Consider the following 16,280-nt stretch of genomic DNA (forward strand, 5'->3'; position numbering starts at 1 on the left):
TTACAGATATTGCAGGGAAAATAAGCCTTGAGCTGGCTATCCAAAAAGCAAGAAGATGGAATGTGATCATTTTAACTGTGTGCAGAGTGCTTTCCTTAAGGATCCAATGGAAGAGTAAGGGCAATCATTAGGGGGCTGTGTGAAGCTGTTGTAAACAGAGATAATGTTGCAGTGATCTTCATCTGTGAAGCTGCACAGCCAAGCAGAGACATTTGTGTTCAAATCCCACTCGGGCCGTGGCATGGTCTGAGTGCTCAATGCAGGAAAACTCTTGCAGTTTTTCTTCAGTGGAAGGAGGATGGGCACGGTGCTTTGTTGTTTCTCTGACAATGGGTTAAGCTTAGAAAAGAGAAGATACACAGCATTTTACCCACTAGGTGATTTAAATTTGCTATTTATTGCTTCAGTAGTCATTGTAAAAAATAAGTTGTGATGCTCTTAATCTGCACTCTCAGAGTGGTATTTGTCAGTTTTACAGTTTTCATTTCATTTGTTGCTTCCATTTGTATAAAGAGAACAAATGGATGAGAATGGATAATAAAGCAGCTTGCTGAAACAAATAGTTGGTTTAGTGGTAGATTTTCTATTACAGGAGAACTAGATTTCTGAGAAAACCTGAAAATATAACTTCTCCTGGAGAGCATAACATAAACTGAAAGTAAAAGGAAAAGAAGTTGCTGAAACAATTCTAGGCAGATGGTGGCTGAACATCTCCTTCAGAAATTACTGTATCAATGACAGAATAGACTATTTCTTTGAGTGAGAAGGAATGGGAAGAAAACAGACGAAAATAGGTCAGGCCTTTTTGTTTTTGTTTTGTTTTGTTTTCTTGATTATAATACACATACGGGGCCTGGAGCATCTTCCCTATGAAGAAAGGCTGAGAGACCTGGGTCTGTTCAGCCTGGAGAAAAGAAGACTGAGAGGGTATCTCATCAATGTTTAAAAATACCTGAGGTGTTGGAGACAGAGGGATTTGGCCAACCTCTTTTCAGTGGTTTGTGGAGACAGGACAAGGGGCAATGGCCAAAAAATGGAGCACAGGAAGTTCCGCACCAACATGCAAAAGAACTTCTTCATGGTGAGGGTGATGGAGCACTGGAACAGGCTGCCCAGGGAGGTTGTGGAGTCTCCTCTGGAGATATTCAAGGCCTGTCTGGACACCTACCTGGGCAAGCTGCTCTAAGGAACCTGCTTTGGCAGGGAGGTTGGACCCGATGATCTCTTGAGGTCCCTTCCAACCCCTATAATTCTGTGATTCTGTGATTCTGTGATGTTCACCCTGAGTGTTCTGACACATATAATATCCTATGGCACTTTATTGCCTTCTCAGTAAAACGTCATTCATTTTTTAAGACAAAATTGCAGGAAAGCAAATTAGGAAGAAATTATTCATTATGAGGGTGGTGAGGAACTGGAACAGTTTTCCCAGAGAAACTGTAGATGTCCCATCACTGGAAGTGTTCTAGGGCATGTTGATGGGGCTTTGGGCAACCTGATCTAGTGGAAGGTGTCCCTGCCCATGGCAGGGGGGTTGGAACCAGATAGTCTTTAATGTCCCTTCCAATGCAAACCATTCTATGATTCTATGGATACTTTGGTTCTGTTGGCAGGAAAGTAAGAAACAGGAGGAAAAAAAAAGCCGACAAACCAACCAACCAAAAAAATAATCAGAAGCCTCCTTTCTCCTGCGCATTCCCAAAAACTAATTTAATAATATCTTTATAGGACCGTACTATGAGATGGACTCAGGCTCATTTCTTTTAAGACAATGAAGCATATTTATTGATCTGGAAATTACTGCCCTGAAAAAATCCTGAACTTAGATAGGAGACCTGATAGCAAATTCAGAGTTTCATTACTTAGATGTGCCCAGATTAGGATAGAGGGTTAATAAAGGGCAGAATCATGCTCACTGTTTTTCCTTGTTTTTCACACTGGTCATTGCTTGCCTGTTGGTATTCTCCAGCAGGCATGGGGCCAGGCCTGCAGGGCTGGACAGGGGCTGTGCAGTGCGTGGGCTGCCATCTATCCTAGCGTGGAACTGTGTAGGGGTAATGGTGTGCCCAGGGCTGCAGGTGCTGCAGGGTGCCATGGACCTCTATGTGAATGAGGACAGCTGGGGGCCAGCCTCCTCAGCTGGTGGAGATGGGCACTTGTGTCTCGGATTGCTCAGCCCAGAAAGCACTGCCAGTGTCCTTGAGCACAGGTGGGCTGGAGGCACAGGCTCCTGCAGGCCAGGCTGGGACCCAATAGGGCAGCTGCAGAGGGAGGAGGTCGTGCTTCTGCCTCTCCTAGGAAAGATAGCGGTTTGGGTTACTCCTCAGACTAGCTGCCCAGCAAGACTCAAGTTCAGTCATGAATTCTGTATGCCCTAAATATACCTCTTTTCACTGACAGTCCAGGTGAAACAGGGGTTTTTACATGTCCCAGTGAAGTGCATGCATTTCTGGAAGGCCACTGATAGCACATTCCATGGAAAGCCGCTGCTACATGCAAGGATGGAAGGACATGGGTCTTGTCATAGAAAAGCTCAACTAGATGAAAGTTGACTAGATCTTAAATCCTATTAACATTGCATAAGAAAATGAAATAATAAGAAGAATGAGATTGTCCAAAAGCAGATTAGAGTACTCGTTCAAACAAAATTCCTGTCTGCAAATTAGCAGAGGATCACAAGAGCATTGTGGCTCCTGTGGGAGCACTGGAATATCTGACCCGAGCTGAGAGCTGTTTGAAGTTTCTCGACTTCTTTTTGTTCCAGAGGGGGCTCTGCTATTGGACCACAACAACGACAAGGATATTAAATTATTCAGTAATTGTTTTATTACAGCTACCTTCTTGAAGCAGAATTTTGTTCTTGGGAAGCCAACCTCTGGAGATAACTGAGAGCAAACTCTGAGTGAGAGCCCTGCCCCACTGACAGAGCCAGCCTGCAGCCAGCCCAGAGCTGGGTGCAACTGGATGATGGCAGCACCTCCTCCCCACACCCCATTCTTCATGCCTCTGTCTCAGTTGCACCAAGAAACTTTTCCAGGCAGGTTTAACCTCTTTCAGGGCTTGCAGAAATGTTCAGGGGTGAAGGGAAGCCTCAGTTCTTTGACATGTTCTTGTGGGAGACCTTTTACTTAATGAATAATATAAGGTCTGTCTGTTATGACTCTAGTCAAGTAGTGTTCTGGAGAAATTATTGGTGGGATATCAATATGGTAGGATTTCAGGATTGTCAACATGATTGTCTTCTGGAAGGGTTTATCTATGGATCTGCAAGCCTGGGAGAGAGGAATTCTCCATTGGTTTAATTCTGTCCCTTATAGTTCCTTGTACACACACATGCGCTCACACACACATGCATGTACCAAGTTCTTTTAGTGCTGTAGTCTTAAAATAAAAAGAGAAGTCCAATTGTAGTAGATACAGTGAACATTTTGACAAAAACATAAAAGCCATTTCAGTATCTAATATTACCGGTATGTCCCTGTCGCATTAAGGGGTGTAACTAATTAATTGTTATGGGTCTGGTCAGGTTCAGGGTAAGGAAATATCACGGTCATGGATTCACAAATAACCTAACATGCCCTCACGCTAGTCGCGTTCAATGAGAACTGTCATGGCTAGGAACAATGCAATCAAGGACAGTTTATTACAGCAACAGGGACACAGGTTCTTTGGATTGCCAGCAATAAATTCACTGTCCGCAAAAGCAAGCGAGCATGCATGAAATACACAGGTACTCATCCTGGCTATTAACGCGTTAAAAGGCACAAAGACTCTAGAGAGATTTCTAAGTTTCCTGGGGAGGCACTTGGTATAGCCAAGTGTTCAAATGTTACCCAAAGGCATCCCGTGTGTGTGTGTGTGTTGGGGGGGGGGGAGCAGGAGGGGGGGAGCGGGGGGGGGGGGGGAGAGAGGCTCTGCCCATTGACTGATCCCAGAAGTTCAAATGGTATCTTCCCTCACATCCCTCACATCCCCTTTCTCTTAAGCCAATTTACATTATTTCCTGTCTTTTAGGTGGAGCTTGAATGACTCTAGTCAGGCATACCTTAGTTATGATTGGTGAAAAGTTTTCTTGCTTTCGTTTAAAGGTGTAGGCTCCAAGAAATTCAGAGCACGTACTCAGTGAGGGGTGGTCACACCTTGGAGGCGGGGAGCTTTTGGGACGGAGGTGTGTTTTGGTATTATAATGATACTAGAATGAGCAAAAGTTCCCTAGACTACGGCGTTTTGTCAAAAACATGACAGGTCGTTGGCTCCGGGTAGCAAATGTGCAGCTTATCGGTCTCAGCGTGCACAAGAACAGTCGGGTCCCTGTCTGGTCACAAAGCCAAGCTGCAGTGTCTCCACTCCTCTCTATGCTCCGTCCTGTTCCTTAGAGTCAGCACACCTGGTTCCCCTTGTGTGATAGCATCTAAGGTTGGAAGCCTAGGGAACGCTTAGGTAGAGCAGCTGCCCTCCACCCTGAAATCTTCTTCAATGCTGTATGTTTTCTTTAAAAGCTGAATATTAGTTTAATTTGCCTAGTCACCTTAGGCAATTACTCCACAGTTCCTTACTATGAGTTTTTTATTGGTGTCTGGTTAGAGATGTCTGAATTTGGAAGCTTATTTTCCTTTTGTAAACTACAGAGCTGGCAGCAATGGGAGTAAGTGGAGGTGTCATAAAATGTTTGAAATATACATGCTCTTATCAAATACAGCATTCTGAAAAGAAGGTAAAAACAAATTATAAAACTATTAAGTAGAAACCTCCAAAGTTTTTTTGTTTGTTTGTTTTTGTTTTCCTATTTTTTTCCTATTTTGCCAGTCTGTGCATGCAGTGGCAGTTCTCATCTCTGAAAGCCACACAAACCCTGAAAATCAGCTGTCTTTAAACAGTTACTACCATTTCATTTAACTATAACCCTTCTGCAAATCCATCTAGGTCTCTCTTGGCTTATTCATTTGCCCTAAATCCACTTTCTGCTGTATCATCATCTAGATATACCAGTTTCTTTTCTCATTTTATAACACTGTCCTTATTGCTGCCTTCCTATGTAACTCCATGCAGAAGTATTACAATAACCACTGAAGACAAGGACATTTTATTCTGTGTATATTTCTTTATCTTAACTTCACCAAATTTTGTTCTCAGCTTCTTATCAATGCTATCAAACTCAAACTCAGTTGCCCCTCAATGTGTTGGTCTGCAATTAAGTAAATTGCTTTCTGCAGCTTTGCAATGTAAAGAGTCTCTTTTCTGTTAAAGGCAAAGGGGTTAGGAAAACAAAAGAGAGACGACAACTCTGTGGGAGGTTCAGCTCTCGCTGAACCTCTGAAATACACCTCTAAGTAATCTTTATTATATAGTTTATATTTTATTCTTCTGTTCAAGACATTTATTTTTAAAAAGGGAAGATATGGCAAGTCAGAATAGAAGAGAATTAGTTTCAAAATGTTTTATGATGATGTCTGATTAAGCGGTCAGCGTTCTGAAAAGTGTGGTGTATACATTAATTAGCCCAATACAGGTTAGGATCTCTCCAGGCACACACACTCACATGTGGCATGCAGTCTTTAGTGGATGAGCATCTGTGGATGTTGGTGACCCCTCTCAGACTGTACCTCCCTGGGTTACCTGTTACTGAGTAAGTGCATTTCAGGTTGAGCTGGACCCTTGGCAAATGCAAAATAGTGAGAGGACAATGTGCAAGTCACCAAACCTATGGTGATTTACACATTCCCTGTGCAACTGTAGGACAGTGCTTTCTTGACATTGCCAAACAGTTGGTAGTCCTGCTGTGTGGAGGACAGGAAGAAGGAGCTGTATTTGTTTTCTGGAAAACCACTGAGTGCAGCTTCACACACCTGCCGTCCCCACAGCACCTCTCAAGTCTGGCTTCAGGCATGAAGAGAGGACATCCAGCCACCCTTCCCTGCAGTCAGCCGTGAGAGAAGACCAGGAGAGGTGCTGGTTTAGAGCTCTTTGGGCTGTGCCAGGCCCGGCATAGTTTGCAGAGCTGCAAGTGAACTGATGTGCTGGAGATGCTAAGGAGGTTCTTTGCTGTCCAATCTGGCAGTCATGCTGTGTGGTGTTTTTATCTGTTTGTGATTTTGTTCTGTTTTTCTAAATCTATCCTTTTGAATAATAGTACTTAATTTTTAACTATTTGGGAATAAGTCTCCAAATACTCTGTTGCTAACTCAACTCTCTGCAGTGTGGTAAATCCATGGTTCAAGACGAGACCAGTAATCAGGGAAGACATCTACTGGAGGACACCCAGGGTACTGAGGACTTCTGAAGGGTTGGCAGCACTCCACCTCTCAGCTGCAAGGGACCCAAGAACAGGATGTTGTGAATACACAATATTGTGAATAATGTCCCAGATGTGGAATAGGTGTCTGTAAGTGATAGAAGTTTTTTCTGTAAACAGCTGTGGGGTGATGGTGTGCAATGACAATTACTAGACACACAGGTTTCTAATCCAGTAGTTCTGGAGTGTTGCTCTTTGAAGAACTCCTCACAAATTCCTAAAAAAGGCTTTTTCAAAAATATGTCAAACTAAATGAATAGGAAAAGTTAGCGTGGGAATATTGACAGGGAACCATAGACTCATGTAAAGGGCAATGAGGCCAGTGACCAACATTTGGCTGGTTGCACTGCTGCTTAAATGAGACAATTGGGTGAAAAGCATTTTCATTAAATGGCAGTCAGTTGCTAAAAGGTTTTAAATCATCATCTCCATTTGCATTTTTTTCAGTCTAGCTTCAGCTCACTTCATGTGAGACGCTTTTGAGTCTTCACATTCTGGGCAAGTAGAAATAGCTCGTGTTCTCATGTACTCTCCCTCTTGCCCAAGTATGTGGAACACAATTAACAGATTTCAGTCTGGGGAGGTAGAGGTATTGTTCTGGTCAGCAAAAGAGCCTTCACTGCATTATTCATATCTAGACTGAAAATAAATGGCCACAGGGGACACAGACAGTGATACCTCATATTCTGAATTTTGGCTTTTCTCTCCAGAGGCTCAGCCATCCTGCACCTCCAAGGACCCCACTGTACAGTCAATAATCAGCTGTGGCCTCATTTAGATCCTGACTAACTCTGAAGACATGGCAGTGTGGCCTTCCAGACAGGCTCAGTGACACATAGTTCTCTCCTGACACTAAATGATTTCCTTGCAAGCTTCGTGGACAAGGTTATAAGCAATCTTGTCAGCCAAATCTGGCCTTGCAGAGCACAGGGACATTGTTGTAGTCTTTGGTCATTACAGGCACTTAGCCCATGTCTGAACCTGCGGGGCTTGGAGCGCCCCTGCCCTTTCTGTTATCATCCAGTCCACCCCCACCCAAAGGTCTAGGGGTGTGTGTGTGGGGGGGATGAAGGGGGTGCTCTGGCACAGAGGCCCCACGGGAGCCCTGTGTTTTGGTCCTGCAGCAGCGCTGGACCTGGATGCCTATGGGTGAACTTGTCCAGCTCCCCACCCCTCACACCCCACCTGCTTTGCCCAGCCTCTCCCATCCCACTCTCCCAATGCTGTTCCTGGGCAGGAACAGGACCCCAGCTGCACCATCTCAGCCCAGTGCCTCATGAAGCCATTGGCCGTAGACAGGCAAAGGTGACCAAAGGGAGCCCTATCCCAGCAGAGCATTGTCCCTACATCCCTTCGGAGGTTAGTTACTGTCTATCAGAATGATGCTGTGATCTACATGAGATGCAGCAGGCGTGAGTATGGAAACCTGTGCTTAGAAAAAGACAGCATAGACTTTTGGCTCGAGCTCACACTGGATGTTATTTTATATTTACCACAAACATTTAAGTATTGGTTTTGTTTGAGCTGAAGTCTCCATTCTCTGACTGTGATGGGGGGTGGGGGGGTGGGGGTGTTCAATGCCAGGACACTGAAGTGGAAACTTCTGAGCATCTGCCCAGTCCAGTGAGAAGCAGCATTTATAGATGGAGACTTAGTGAAGCTTTCAGCAATTTCCATGTTAGAGTGGAATAAAGGATGCAAGAAATGAATACAGAGCAAGAGCTAGTCCTAGCAGGAACCATTGCGTCCACCAGCAGCATCATTCTTAAACAGTTCTGTCATTTAAAGACAAAACGTGCCAGGTGTTTAGTACTGCATGCCAGATTGAACAGAAGTGATAATCTTCAGATACAGAAAAAGCTTAGATGCTCAGTGAAAAAATATGTATACAAGCACATATTTTTCTAGGTATAGCCATTCTTGTTCTTCCCTGACAGTTTCCAACTTCTCCATCCTTATCCCTTGGACACTGCGGGGGGGCGGGGGCGTGTTCAGGTCTTGTACTTACTTGCATCTTTGCAAACTAGACACTTCCATATAAGCACAGTTCTGCATGACTTAGGAGTTTAGTGAGGTCCCAGAATCACTGAGATCACTCAGTGCTTTATGTAAGGAAAAATAAATAGATAAAAGTACTATAAATCAGGCATGTCCTATTCTGAACTGTTTTAAGGGACCTGATTTTGTTGTTGAGCAGTTTTACTATATAGTTTTTGCTGTGTAGCTTACCTTCAGTTGTCCTTAGGCTCTATACTCTTTAATTTCAGTATAAAACATTTTCATAGAAAGTAATTAAACTATCTTAAAAAAAAAGGAATGAAATCTATAACAGAGCATTTGAAACTGTCAGAAGGCTGTAGAACTGTGTCTTTTTGAAAGTATAGTGGAAAAAAAAAAACAACACAAAAAATCACCTGCTTTTGCTACAAATAATACGACATATGTAAGGAGATTAATAATATGTTTTCACATACACCAAGGTTTTAGTTAGTTAAAAGTATTTGAGAAGCTGACTGTTGTTTGCAGCTATTTTGGTGGTGTAAATGTTCTGATGCATGGTATGAGTTGTCTCAAGTGTCTATGTGACTTTCCAGTCTCATATTTTATCTACCAATACCCATTTATTATGATAACCTGATACAGAACCACTGCAGAGACAGTGCATTTAATCCATTTGTTATTTCTGCACACAGAATTGGATCTGTGCTGCACTCTGTGTGCAAAACTTCACAAAAGTGAGAAAACAGAGGTAATTTTAATGGACCCTGTGTGATCACAAACTCTGTAGAGTTCAGTGATTAATTCTCCTACCTAATCCCGTGAAATCTAAACTGAGGAACTTTCACCAAAGCCCTTGAAGCATATTATTGAGTTTAATACAAAACCACATCCCTGCTATAAAATTCTACACATCATTTTAGACTGACTATAGAAAAGTTACAATGCCTTAAACATCTCATGCTGAGCTGCCCTGGGGCAGGCTCACTAGTGGCTCAAAGCTCTACAAGCTGCTGTTCAGAGCCATTTTCTCAGTAGGATCTGTCAGCTGAAAGGACATGAGAAGAGGTCCTTATTTATAAGGCTTGACTCTTGACAATGGCTTGGTGTCTTTTTGGCATCTGTGCAACCCCTGCACTCAGGTCTAGGCTATGTACATGCATCAGCCCTCCTCTGATGCTGCAGCGAATGGAGAGGTTTGCAAATGCTTGTGACACATCCCACCCTCTGAGTTTCAACATGTTTTCCATAAGAATATAAATCACAACTAGTAAAATTTCACTGGCACAAGTATGTATGCCTTTGTGCACCCTCTGGATATCAATTTTGTGGTTTCTTCCTAGTGGAAGATCCTGAAAAATGGTTTTGGAGCCAGAAGAGGACCAGTGGAAAATCGGCATAAAAGAGTAGTACAAGGCTGATGGGGATCTTTAGTTGCAGGTACAGCTGTACAGAGTTTTCTGAGCTATTGGTGGTTTTTTTTTTTTTTCTGTTCATGCTAGTGGGATGGTACCAGCTCATGCCAGTGCCTGTCCCTCAGGCTATTAGAGATTTCAAGTGTTTGGAGACAGGCGTTGTTCCAGAGTGGGGCCTTGGTGGCCCTTCCTGGTCCTGCAGGACCACCTCCATCAGTGTGGGCTGAGCAGGGCACCTTCAGCCCCCACTCCACACTACCTCCTACCCCATTCTCACATGCCACATAGTGTGGCTAGTGTCTTTCAGCAGCATGCTTTCTGGGCTGGTGACGCTGCAGCTGTTGGTGCTCAGCTTGCACTGTTAAAACTTCCTTCTGAGATCAGCATGGGCTGGCTTAATGCAGAAGAGGCAGAAACACATATCAGAGCTAATGGCATTTAAAAGTCAAAAGAGGAGTATTTTCCTAATTCTACCAATTAAACATCAAAACTAGTGGAGCTCCATTCACTCCCACGCATTTCTGTTGGAAGCTCCAGCTCTCTGGAAGATCTCACCTAATATCAGGCACATGACTGAAAACCCTATTCATTCAATAGAGCTACATTACTGCTTTAGATTTTGCAGAACCACAGTGATTAAAGGGTCAGCACTTTCTTTTTAACTACTGTTGCACTGTTGAAAGTGTAGCTAAGACTATTTTCCCTATCATAGGGAATTTCTGCATGACTGGGAACTGGAAATAAGTGCAAGTATATCTCCACTTATTTCTTCATTATTATTATTTTTTTCCCTAACAGTTACAGATTCAAATCCAATTTCTTAGGCTGTCTGCAAGTGCAGATTTCTGAAGGATGTCTCAGCTATGGCCAGAAGAGGTGAACTATTCACACAGTAATTCTGTGACTTGAAACCTTATAGCAGTTACTTTGTATGGCAGACTGTTTCAGGCAGCATGTTAATTCTAGTTTAAGTCTTTTAAATTTGAGTGTAGCTTCTGAATGTTAAAGTGTAACAAGGCTGCTATGATAAACTTTACACAAGGGCTTGAGGAACCTCAGTAATAAGGTGAACACTGAAAAAGAGCTTCTGCCATTTGAATTCCCTAGACAATGCATGCAAATAATTCCTGCACAGAGCATCTAAAGTGAACAATTTCTCTCTGCACAAATTCACTTCAGCCCACAAAAGCCAAACCTGAAGGCAGACAAAGTATTGTGAATTAACCTTTATTCTAGTTCTAAATTCACACGCATCATTTCAGAGCTTTTTTTTTTTTCTAGCCATATCTGTCATATCAGCACTGTACAAACTTAGATCCATATTGCACTGAGCACTGTACAGCTTCTGTCCAGAGAGTTCATCCTCCAGACACACAGTGTTGAAGGGAACGACAGAAGAAAGAATCTTCCCTTTTTTGTAGAAAAGGAGTCTGTGCATGGCCTGGATGTCTTAACATCTAACTAGTGTTTTAATCAAAAGAATAGATTGCTTTCAATCAATGATCACCATAAGATGACCTTTGATTCTCACAGACACTCAGAAACAAAGCACAATGAAAACAGTTGCATAAACCACAGTAGCCATTTCCTGAGGCAGGAGGGCAGCAGCATGAGTGCTAGAGTGCCCAACTGAGTGTTGTCCTGGGCAGGCAGTAACACTGCCTCTGCCACCGCAGGGCTCAAGGATGGGGTCCTTACCAGCCCTACAACACTACTACACACAAGAGGCAAGCTGCCCAGAGTGACATTCAGAGCTCTCTGGTGCCTTGTGCTGACAAGGAGAAATAGGTAATGTGTGGTCTATCATGGTCAGTACTGCCGCCCCAGTCCCCTGTGGAGTGCCCCACACTGGCATCCCCACAGTTTACCGTCATTACAGCTCATTGTACTTCGAGGAGAAGATCTGCCTGACCTGTGATGACCAGCACAACAGTGTCGTCCTTCATGGTGAATGTTCTTCGGCTCTGTGTCAATGAAAATAGTAACATTTCTACTTGAATACTGTATTTATTTATTTAGCCTCAGGAGCAGTTTAGAGCCACATGTATTCATAAACGTTGGGCAAAATGATTATTTTTTTTTTGTCAGACTACAGCTTCTCAAACTTTCTGCTTCAGAGGAGTGCATTAGACTATTTTTTCCTTTCTTACCTTCAATATCCATACTATCCAGGAAAAATAAAGAGTTAAATACCCAGAAACAGATGCATAGGAATTTGATTATGCATATACGTAGGCAGAGAATCATGAGGTAACAGGATTGTTCAAAGTCAAACCAAGGGGAAGTAAGGACACACTGCATCTATCTTGAAGGTCTTTTCCAACCTTAATGATTCTATTCTGTCTGCAGGTTAGCCATGCTCATGGAAATACATGCACCTCTGTGGTGCATGTCTCTCCACTGAAGTTGCAAAGAAGGGTGAGTAACCTGCCCTGTCCCAGGATGACAGTGTGTGACCCTGTTGTTTCTGCTTCTGTGTGCCAAAGGACTGCAGAAAAATGAACTGCAGTGGGTCCAGACTGCTGGTAACCACTTCATCAGGTCTGAACCCCTTCCCAACACAAGACCATTAGGAAGGGGTTCAGTGGGCCAAGGCCTCCTTCACCTTGGAAACAGTTTCACCTGGGCTCATTTCTTAGTGTTCAAGAGAAGTGGCCACAAACAAGAAAGTGTAGGTATAGTCCCAGAACAGCCCATACCTCCATCAACATGAAATTTGTTCTAGACACTGGCTTAAGAGCTGAAATTTTTATTTGCATTCCTTTCACACACACACACACAAAAACAAACAGAAAAACATTTTTTGGATCCTTTTTAAGATGTTCTCTACTATGAGAACGAGAGAAACAATAAGAGTTTTGGCTAACACAGGCTTTTAAAAAATGTTTGGAAACTGAGTCACAATTTGTATTAAAGTTTAAAAATTTATTTTCAAATTTAAATATAAAATAATTTTTAAAATATTCATGTTAATACTTTTTCATTGTTAGTGATATTTAATAGTCATTTAAAAGACATTTTGCTAACAGGATTACAACTGTCTTTAATTAGCATGTTATTATCAGTTAATGAAGATCCTTCTGTCACTTATCAGTTCCTATATCAACAACTCCAAATAGGTTTTAATGTAAAGAATGGAGAATGTAAAGCTTTTTTAAAAAAAGTTTAATTCCATGTTTCATGATCTTGGAAAATAAATTGGTAATTTTTGGCTCAAGTCCTATCTAGAAGCTCTAACAAAGTAATAAAACGAAAAAGCAGTGAATGCTTATTTAGAACTAAAATAAAAAGCTGCATCCAAATATTTTGTCTTCCTTTTAACTTTGCTTCAGTGGACTAGAGTGAATACTTATGAACATAAAATGTAGCTTAAATACCCAATTCTCTTTTGGAAACAAATATTGAATAGTATATTTGATTTCAAAAGTTGTTATACACGCTTCATTGTTCAATTGCATCATCAGTCAGCCATACAAGGAACACTAACAGTATCACATGCGGTGTAAAATTACGTTATTTTCCTTTTCTTACAGAAGCATATATTATTCCAAATCTAATCAGACTCAGATTTTCTTATATCATGACATTTGCTTATGTTGCCTCTGGAAAAAAGTGTTTTAGTGCAAAAATAAATAAATAAATATGAAATTGTTTTAATTAGGGATCTTGGTAGTTGCAAAGGAAAGTATGATTTAGTGTTTACTGAATTATATGTATATTCTTAAAGAAACTGGCATAAAAAGTCTCCCTCAGAAGACAAGTAGCCTATTTTCTTGCCTTTGCTGAAGCGTCCAATTATTTTACATGGAAAGTTGTATTGTTTATTTTGGCAAAAGAATTAACTCATGCAGCCTGTTCTGTTTCCCCCTCTCCTTGTTAAATGGTAGAGGAATCTGTAACCCATTTTTATCCAGAAGACAAAAGTCATAGGATAATAGAATCGTAGAATGGTTTGGGTTGGAAGGGACCTTAAAGATCACCAGGATCCAACCCTCCTGCCATGGGCAGGGACATCTCACACTAGATCAGGTTGCCCAAAGCCCCATCTAACCTGACCTTGAACACTTCCAGGGATGGGGCATCTGCAGCTTCTCTTGGGAACCTGTTCCCACACCACAACACTCTTGAAGTGAAGCATTTCTTCCTTATCTTCCTTATATTTAACCTAAATCTACCCTTGTAGTTTAAAACTGTTACACCTTGTCCCATGACTACAATCCCTGATAGAGTCCCTCCCCATCTGTCCTGTAGCCCTCTTTAGGTACTGGAAGGCCACTGTAAGCTCTCCTTGGAGCCTTCTCTTCTCCACGCTGAACAACCCCAACTTTCTCAACCTTTCTTCATTGGAGAATTGTTCCAGTCCCCTGATCATCTTTATGGTCCTACTCTGGACCCACTCTAACAGGTCTGTGTCTTATGCTGCGGGCCCTGGAGTTGAACACAGTACTACAGTACTCCAGGTGGGGTCTCACAAGAGTAGAGAAGAGGTGGACAATCACCTCCCTCAACCTGCTAGCTGCACTTTTGCTGTAGCCCAGGATACGGTTGGCTTTCTGGGCTGCAAGTGTACATTGCCAGCTCAGGCTGAGCTTTTCATGCACCCGTACCCCCAAGTCCTTCCCTGCACAGCTGCTCTCTATTCACTTTTTGTCCAGCCTCTATTCATGTTTGGGATTGCCCTGACCCAGAAGCAGGACCTTCTACTTGGCCTTGTTGAACCATGTTGTTCACGCAGGCCCACCTCTCAAACCTGTCAAGGTGCCTCTGGATGCCATCCCTTTCCACCAGCCTGTCAACTGTGCCACTCAGCTTGGCCTCATCTGCAAACTCACTGAGCGTGCACTCAGTCCCACTGTCTATGTCACTGAAAAAGAGGTTCAATAGTACTGGTCCCAATACTGACCCCTGAGGGACACTATCATTGATTTTCACTTGGACATCAAACCATTGACTGCAACTCTTTGACCACAACCATCCAGCCAATTCCTTATCCACTGAGTGGTCCATCTGTCAAATCTAAGACATTCCAATTCGAAGACAAGGATGTTGTGTGGGACAGGGTCAAATGTTTTGCACAGTTCCAGGTAGATGACATCAGTTGCTTTTCCCTTATCCATGAATGCTGTAACCTCCTCGTAGAAGGCCTTCCAGCATGGTGAAGGGGGACTTCTGCAGTCTTTCCCCGGTGGGAGTAATCCTTGGGTGCAGGAGGGGTTAGTATTTTCCTAGGGCCCTGGGATACTGGGGCTGATGTGGGGAGCATCCTGTGGCCTCACCTCTGCAGGGCCACTCCTTGGCATGGTTTGGGGACAGTGTTGGAAGTCCTCAGCAAGAACTATTGGCACATCTGACAATCCTTGAAGCACAGGAGGCAGTCCTTCCTTCTGCACAATGAGCACCTCTGAGTTTCTGATTCAAAGCTTTGATCTGTCACCTCTTCTGGAAAAAAACTCATTGTCCATGATTGTTAAAATGTGTACAAGCAAGATGAGATGAAAGAGCCTGAAAAGATATCTTCTAGTTCCCTATCAGGTAAATGTTTGCTTAGCTGTCTATCAAAACAACTGACAGGGATGCCTTTGTTCTTTAGAGTCTTCTGAGTGTGAAATAACATCTGAAATGTGATGTTGTGTAAAATCCTAGCTAATTAAATGTGATAGTTTTGCTGTTGATTCCAGGGGTGCTTAAATAGGTGTTCAGAAGCATCATTCCTAAGTAACATGCAAATTATAGTGACAATCATCAAGTTTAGGCTGATATGAAGCACAGTTCTGATTCTCAGGGCTGCAAAGGGCATTTCTTTTCCAATTAGTGCTTCATTAAGAACTTGGAGGTATTCAAAGAAGAATAAGAGAACAATAAACAAGCAAACACAGAAGGTGAAAGTCTCTTCTGGGATATCTTCTCTTCTGCTTTGGCCAGTAAATTCCTTCTACTAAACCAGAATACAGATGTGTTATCTCAGGAAGATACTCGGCAAATTATTCATTATGTTAAATCTGGGATAAGAGAGCTAGTTCAAAATTCGAAACTTGACTATGAACATGGGTTGTGTGTTTACTGGAGAGATCCAGATGTTAATTCTGTGGATGAGTCTGTAAGGAAACAGTCAAGTGTAATGAAGCTAACAGGTGCAGAAGGGAGCCTGGGCTGCCAGGCAGTCAGAGCCAACAGAGAGTCATCCAGCTCTGGGTAAACCTACTTGTCCATTCCCAGAGACACATGACAGACTTGCTGTCCCTCCAGTTTTCCCCTTCTTCATGCCCCAGCTCTGAAACTGTCTGTGAGTGGAGAAAAATGGATGATCTTGATCACGGTGTGCCAAAAATCACTGAACTTGCTGTGCAAGATAATGGGGTTAGGGAGTCTGAGAAAGAAGGAAAGTGTAAAGCTCAACCATGGAGGACCTGAGCCCTGGAGTTAGAACTGCATCTTGTCATTCCTGCACACCCTGTGATAGTTCATCACTAAATCCTGAAATGGCACTGATAGCACTGCTTTACTAGGTAATTTTTCCCTATTTCCACTGAAAAGATTTTGGTTTCTGTTTCTGACTATGTGTCTGATGTGTGGGA

General features: G+C 42.7%; 1 long non-coding RNA gene across 1 annotated transcript; it reads left to right on the top strand.

The window, feature by feature from the left end:
- Positions 1–3,961: 3,961 nt before the first annotated feature.
- Positions 3,962–16,080, top strand: LOC121070930. Its single transcript, XR_005820300.1, has 3 exons — positions 3,962–4,090; positions 11,059–11,061; positions 16,068–16,080. It is a non-coding gene; the product is annotated as an uncharacterized LOC121070930 (long non-coding RNA).
- Positions 16,081–16,280: the final 200 nt, after the last annotated feature.

Source organism: Cygnus olor, chromosome 5, assembly GCF_009769625.2.
Source record: "Cygnus olor isolate bCygOlo1 chromosome 5, bCygOlo1.pri.v2, whole genome shotgun sequence".
In the NCBI taxonomy this organism is placed as follows: Eukaryota; Metazoa; Chordata; class Aves; order Anseriformes; family Anatidae; genus Cygnus; species Cygnus olor.